Raw genomic sequence first — 8,532 nt, 5'->3', positions numbered from 1 at the left:
GGAAAACTCTTTTGAATTTTATTAGGGGTCTTTCCTTTTTATAGGGAGTTACAAAAGATATTTATGGATGATCATCCACAAGTTACCATAGTGATACAAAATCTCATATTTTATAACACTCCCCCTTGGATGATCATAAGAATATGCCTCATTAAAACCTTACTAGGAAAAACCCTATGGGAAAAAACCCTAGTGAAGGAAAAAGAGTACAATATTCTTTTGGATTACTACAACTACCTCGTTAAAAACCTTGCCAGTAAAACCCAATGGGACAAAACCTAGACGAAGGAAAAAAAAAGTGCAACGTAATGATATTCTTATCAATTAGCTCCCCCTCATGTAGACATGGTTATATTTTCTCTAGTAGCACAACATGAAGATCTCTGAGTCCGTGTATTCCAATGAGCTTCTTGAGTATTGCAGTTGACAATACCTTTTTGAATAGATCTACTAAATTGCCACGTGATCTTATTTGTCGAATAATAATTTCATCACTCTTCTGAAGTTAATGAAAGTAAAAGACTTGGGCAATATATGCTTAATTCTATCACCCTTAATGTATCATTCTTTAATCTGTGCAATTCATGCAACATTATCTTCAAATAATATTGTTAGGTCACCTTTGATAGAGGAGAGTCCACATGATTCTCAAATATACTGGATCATAGATCTTAGCTATATACATTCACGACTTGCTTCATGAATTGCTAGTATTTTTAAATGATTTGATGATGTGGCCACCATTGTTTGTTTGACAGATCTCTGTGAAATAACACCCATTGTAATTAAACACATACCTTGTTTGTGACCTACCTTTATGTGGATCTGAAAGATATCCTACATTTGCATATCCAAGCAATTGTTGCTTTGATTTCCTCGAGTAAAATATACTCATAGTAGTAGTTCCGCGAAGATAACGCAATATATGTTTGATATCATTCCAATGTCTTCGAGTTAGAGCGGAACTGTATCTTACTAATAAATTGATAGCAAAAGTTAATGTCTAAATGTGTACAATTAGCAAGATACATAAGTGCACCAATAACACTAAGATATGGAACTTCAGGACCAAGTAATTCTTCATTTTTTTTCGCAAGGACGAAATGGGTATTTTTTCACATCAAGTGATCTAACAACCATTGGAGAACTTAAAGGATGTGCTTTATCCATAAAAAAACGATTCAAAACTTTCTTACTGTATGTTGATTGATGTACTAAAACTCCATTTGGAAAATGCTCGATCTGCAGGCCAAGACAAAATTTTGTTTTTCCAAGATTTTTCATCTCAAATTCTTTTTTTTTTAAAGTAATTTGTTGTTCTTGTGAGCTCTTTAGGAGTTCCAACAAGATTTAAGTCATCAACATACACTGAAATAATTGCAAATCTGATTTCTGATTTCTTAATGAAGATGCATGGGCATATAGGGTTATTCATATACCATTCTTTTAGGAAGTAATCGCTAAGGTGATTATACCACATGCGTTCATATTGCTTTAATCCATACAAGGATCGTTGTAACTTGATTGAGTACATGCTATAAGACTTTGTACAATTTGCTTCAGGCAATTTAAATCCTTAAAGGATTTTCATGTATATATCATTATCCATGGATCTGTATAAATATGTTGTAATAACATCCATGAGACACATATCTAGTCTTTTTGGGATTGCCAAACTAATTAAGAAACGAAATGTGATTGCATCCATGATGGGAGAGTATATTTTCTTGTAGTCAATACCAGGTCTCTACGAGAAACCTTGTGCTACTAATCGTGCTTTATATCTTATGATCTCATTATTCTCACTGCGTTTTCGTACAAATACCCATTTGTACCCAACAGGCTTTACATTTTCAGGTGTTTGGACTACAGATCCAAAAACTTCTCATTTTGTTAATGAGTTTAACTTTGCCTACATAGCTTCTTTGCATTTTGGACAATCATTTCTATGTCGACATTCTTCCACATTTCGTGGTTCGGGATCTTCATCATTTCTTATGATATCGGAGGCCACTTGGAAAGTGAAAATATTGTTAATAACAATATTATTTCGATCCCATTTTTCTCCCATGTGTACATAACTTATTGAGATCTCACAATTTTCAGGTACCTATGTCTCTTCGGGGGCTTCTCGTTCAATATGTGCCTCTTTAAGGGCTTCTTGTTCAATATGTGCCTCTTCAGGGGCTTCTTGTTCAACATGTGCCTCTTTAGGGGTTTCTTGTTCAATATGTGTCTCTTTAGGGGCTTTTTACATTATTTGTGTCTCTTCTAGGGCTATAAATTTATTAATTTTAAACTGATCAGTCATTTTGATGGCCTCTTTTAGAGTGTCAAGTTTTTCTTAGGTTCTCTTCTTTCGAGGAGTTACATCATTTGAGTCGACAGGTCTACCATGCTTCAGGCGTATATTAGATTCATTTGTTAACTGTCCTACATGGACATCAATCCGTGCTGGAGTATTTGTAGCCAGGATATATGACTTTGTCACTTTCTTTGTATCAATGAATGCATTTGGTAATTGATTTGCAAGATTTTGCAAATAAATAATCTTTTAAACTTCTAGTTCACATTGATTGGTATGGGGGTCAAGATAAGTGAAAGTCAATGCATTCCAATAATTTCATGTCGTTCTTCTGGAATTGGCTTTTCTTCCCCTAATGGTGAGAAAATTGTCTCATTAAAATGATAATCTGCACAATATGTCATTCTACCTTTTAAGTGTATAGGTAAACTAGTCACTAAATAAAAACTTCTTGTTTTATAATGTACATCCATACAACCTTTTACCTCGGGGGACCAAGTTGGTCTTACAAGATTCTTTTGAATCTAGCATCGTATAAAGTGTCATTTGCATGGAATCAAATACTACTAGTGACATGGTATAAGCTCTTCTAGAGCCTTTAATCAGGTTTCTATCACCTGATATAGCATTAACATTGTCTATCATCAATGTTGTGCAATTAATGAGACAAGAGTTTCATCAAAGTAACAAGTCATAAAACATTGTCATAAAGACCTCATCTTTATAGAGTTGAAGAAATATTATCATAGAGAAATAGTTAAAATCAATGGAAAAATATTAGTCATTGATGATGACTTAATATGTTGTATAAAAACAATGAGAGAATATACAACACAATAAAATATTCAAATTTGTACATAGCTTCAAGATATGAACTATTTATGTATAACTTCTAGTTACACAATATAATTTAAAGAAATTAAATAAATTAAAAGTTAATATCTGTCATAGCTTCAGGTCATGATTATTTTGTCAGAACAAGAAAATATTTAAAATTGTACATAGCTTCAGACTATGAACTATTTATGTATAACTTCTAGTTACACAATATAATTAAAAGAAATTAAAAGTTAATATCTGTCATAGCTTCAGGCTATGATTAATTTGTCAGAACAAGAAAATATTTAAAATTATACATAACTTTAGGCTATGAACTATTTATGTATAACTTCTAGTTACACAATATAATTAAAAGAAATTAAAAGTTAATATCTTTCATAGCTTCAGACCATGATTATTTTGTTAGAATAAGAAAATATTTAAAATTGTACATAACTTCAGGCTATGAACTATTTATGTATAACTTCTAATTACACAATATAATTAAAAGAAATTAAAGAAATTAAAAGTTAATATCTGTCATAGCTTCAGGCCATGATTATTTTGTCAGAATAAGAAAATATTTAAAATTGTACTTAACTTCAAGCTATGAACCATTTATGTATAACTTCAAGTTTCACAATATAATTAAAAGAAATTAAAGAAATTAAAAGTTAATATCTTTCATAGTTTCAAGCCATGATTATTTTGTCAGAACAAGAAAATATTTAAATTTGTACATAGCTTCAACCTATAAACTGTTTTTTATATAAATTTGTGCATAACTTTAGGCCATGAACTATTCATTATGTAGATTTGTACATAGCTCCAAGCTATAAACTTTCTCATTATATAGATTTATACATAGCTTCAGGCTATGAAAATTTATTTATTTATTTTATAGCTTCTGGCTATATAATATTGTTTGGTATGACTTCCAGTTATACTATATAATTAAAAACAAATAATTAGGGATTATATATATAACTTCTGGTCATGTATTTGTAATTTTGTAATTTTTCTCATAACTTTTGGATATAGGAATTACACATATTTTTCATAACTTCTAGTTATGAATTTACCCTATAATTTATAATTTATAATTTATCCCATAACTTCTGGTTATAGGGATTGTACATATTTTTCATAACTTCTGGTTATGAATTTACCCTATAATTTATAATTTATCTCATAACTTTTGGTTATAAGGATTGTACATATTTATGCATTCGAATAAAATAAGTGAAAATGGAGAGTCAAAGGGTAATAAAGTAGAAAATCATGATATAAGTTTATCACATACCTTTTTGTGAGAAAGAAAAGAGAAAGTTTTTCTATTTCTTTGAAGGGAAGAACGTCTTTTTATTTCTCTAAAGAGAAGAACGTCTTTCTTGTTTCTTTGAATAGAGAAAAATCTTTATGTTTATTTTGTAGAGACTATTTGTGTTGATAACGTGTTGTAAAACAAAGTGAGAAAAGAAGAAAGCAAGAAAGAGAAAATAGAATGCATGAGAAAACTCTCTTGAATTTCATTAGGGGTCTCTCCCTTTTACAGGGAGTTACAAAGATATTTATGGATGATCATCCACAAGTTACCATAGTGGTACAAAATCTCATATTTTTATAACATTTTTCATTTAGTTAAGGTTTTAATTAATCTCTTCATTTGTCTCCAATTTCTATTCCATCAACTATTTCAATAGGGATTTAATTTAATGTTTTAACTACTTGACTTAAAAGAAATTTGTATGTTTATAACTTCATTTTGATTTTACATTCCAATTCAATACTTCATTTTGATTTTATATTCAAATTCAATCCAAAAACTGCTTTAAAAAACTATGAAAGAAAAGGTTAATGTTTGTGGGAAACCTCTTAAACTGGGCATTCATCTCCAACACAGTTTGGTGCCCCTCCGGTACAACTATCCATCCTTCATCCTATTTGAATGAGCACCCCATGATCCACCGATATGATATCTCGACCATTAATTTTGATTTATTTATAATATATATGGGGAGAAGTTTATTTATGGTAGGAGATCATCACAAAGTATTTTTTTTTAATTTCAGATTTAGAATTGGGATGAAGGATAGTAAGGGTAGTTCATGTTTTTTTTTTAATAACAAATTTGAAGTATTTTAAATCATATTTGAGTGTGTTTTGAGAAAATAAATAAAATGAATACTCATATTTATTATTATTATTTTTTCTTCTTATCCTAACCTATTTTTCATTTCTTCATTGAAATAAATTATTTTTAACATGAAACATTTTACTTAATTTTTATAACTGTAATAGTGATGATTTCCATTCATTTTTTGGTATTTAAATCTTTTAAACTTTCAATTTAATTAAATAGTAGTGAATTAATAATAATACTTATTATATTATAGATAATTATTGAATAAAAATTTCCATCACTCATTTATATTATTTATTTAAACAAATTACAATTTTATTACGAAAATTGCAAAATTGTTTTAAAAACATTAAGATTTTGATATAAAATTTACCAAAATGATGAAAAATTTTCTATTGAGATTTTAATTCTTTTGATTATTTTTAAAATATTTTTAGAACAAAAATTATATTTCTTTTATATCTTTTCATATATTATATATTTTTCTTTAATATGAAATTATTTAATTTAATCTGGATGTTATTTTCTATCTTTAGAAACAAAAAATAATAATAAGTTTTTCAAAATATATAATGGTTTTTAAAAACTAAATAAAAATATAATTTTAAAAATAAGTTTTAACAACATAATATAAGTTAATAATTTTTCTATAAGAATTTTTAAATTTAAAATAAATTTTTCATTTTTATTTTTTATTTTTAAAAAGTGTATGAAACCAATCGTTAATGTTTTTTATTTACTTGTAACTTAGTTGCCCTCTCATAATTTGCAAAACACCCTTTATTTATTAAGTTTCCTATTAATTGTATTCCAATTTCTTTTTAATTCATTTTATTTTCAGTACTTTCTCTCTTTCTCTTTTCATTACTTTGCAGCCAAGGCTTTTATTTTTTTTAACAATTAACTTAGTAAAATCCTACATTTCATATACAAAAAAAAGAAAAGAAAAGAAGAATGATTCCTCAAGTTCCAGATTGATAGTTGATTATGGATTAGATCACACCGATATCAATTTGTTTTATTCCATTTACCTAAAGTATATACATATACATGTGTGTGTATATATAGATATATATTAGTAATTTTATGAGAAAGTCAAATGAAAGACAAAAAAAAAAAAGGAAAGAGGATTTTGTTCCTTTTGTTCTCAATTTAAGATCATGAGTTTCAAACAAGAGTTATAGGTTTCTAGCATCCAGTTTATTCATTGAAGTTGAAAAATGGATATCTAAAGAAAGCATTCAAAGTCTTTTGAAATGAATGGTAAGAAGGAAGACTATGGATGCTAACATATTAAATCAAGTTATCATCCATTTAGGTTTGTGCCTGCTTACCTATAATTTTTTATAATATGCTTGTTTTGCTTTGGTTGTGAGTATTTTTGTGTTTATTTTAGGTGCTCGATCTACGTGAAAGCCCATCTACTTCTTATGTTTTTGTGCACCTATTTGTTCATTTACCCAATGCTAGATGAAGAGGTTGCATAATAGATTGATATGAACATCATGAGCTATCCCATAATAAAACCAGTTATTGATTTAGGCATATTTATTTCTTCATAACTTCTCTTTCTTTGCTACAACAACTAAAAATCTTTGTTTTGGACAATGCATAACAACTAAAAATCATTTTTTATGCCTAAATAAACATTTAGCATTTTCAAATATTTTCTATTTGAGAGGAAATGTGGTTAGAATTAAATCACAAAGTTAAGCTAAAAAGAATTGAATTCCAAACACAATGAGCTTTCCTTTGGCTAGTTATTAATAAAATAAGGGGGGAGGAAGTAAAATGAACATGAAACGTCCTTCCAATATCAATATGATTCAATAACTCCAAAATATTAATGAATATCAATCGGCCTTCAATATCAATGATACAATAACCCCAAAATTATATTTTTGTAATAAATTTAAACTCTAAATATTTTTATAGTTTTTAATTTTATTTCTATATACAAAAAATTTTATAAAATCTTAATTTTTACATTACAAAATAGATAAAAACATTTAATAATAATAATAATAATAATAATAATAATAATAATAATAACAATAATATCTTTACAATCAATAACAAGTTAGATTTAGAAGGAGTATATTTGAAATTCAGGAACTATTTTCTATTTTCAAAAAGCCCTAAACGACCTCAAAATTTCCAAAACATCCATAGAACTGGTCTGAAGTTAACCTCGAAAGACCAAATTTTGAGGTGGTAATAATAATAATAACAATAATTAATATAGAAATAGCAAAATCCTTTGTAGATATAAAAATAAAAAATCCTTTGTGGAGCCTAATAATAACAATAATAATAATAACAATAATAATAATAATAATAATAATAATAATAATAATAATAATAATATCTTTGTTATCAACAACCAGTTAGTTTGAAAGGAATATATCTCAAATTCAGGAACTATTTTCAAAAAGCCTTAAAGGACCTCAAACTTTTGAAAACATCTATAGAACTAGTCTGAAGTCAACCTCGAAAGACCAAAGTTTGAGGTGGTAATAATAATAATAATAATAAATATAGAAATAGCAAAATCCTTTGTAGGGCCTTTGAGATCATTCCTTTAATAATAATAGTGAAAAAATATATAGAAATAGCAAAATCCTTTGTAGAGCCTACGGGACCATTCCTTCCAATCCACTAAACAAACCTATTTTAAAAAAGGGGGTTTTCAGTTTGCGAATTTCTATTTTAAGCCATTACATAACTTAAAATTGTCCACATCCAAGACCTATAAAGATATCACTTGTCACATATTGAGAGGGAAGGAATAAGACAGAAACATGGGACTCTCCATCACCAAGCAATGGGTATTTTTTGCTCTTCTTTGCATGGTTTTGCTGAACAATGTACAAGCCAGATCAATCGACATCGGGGTTGTTGACCCATGCAAAGGGCCAAAACTGCCGGTTGGTTGTGTCAACGACTCCCATGCGCCTCGACAAGAAGCCAATCCATGGACTAGGGGTTGCTCGAAGATCACCCGATGCCGAGGTTGATCGAAGCTGCTTAAATAGAACCGTGGATGATTGGAACCATTGAGGTTGGAGACAAGAAGAATCTTTGTATGTTGATAGAGTCTCCCATGTTGATCGTTCATCCCAACTGAATTAGTGTTTTACATAATATTTAAATTATATAAAGTGTTCTCTTATTCCTACGGTTCTTTCTTCTTCTTCTTCTTCTTCTTTTTATCGTTTTTCCCTTTTTTATTTATTGGAATTAAATAACCATAACCATTATTATA

The sequence above is a fragment of the Vitis vinifera genome, chromosome 7 (genome assembly GCF_030704535.1).
Source record: "Vitis vinifera cultivar Pinot Noir 40024 chromosome 7, ASM3070453v1".
In the NCBI taxonomy this organism is placed as follows: domain Eukaryota; kingdom Viridiplantae; phylum Streptophyta; class Magnoliopsida; order Vitales; family Vitaceae; genus Vitis; species Vitis vinifera.
The sequence above is the reverse complement of the archived record's forward strand: the minus strand, read 5'-3'. Positions refer to the sequence as shown.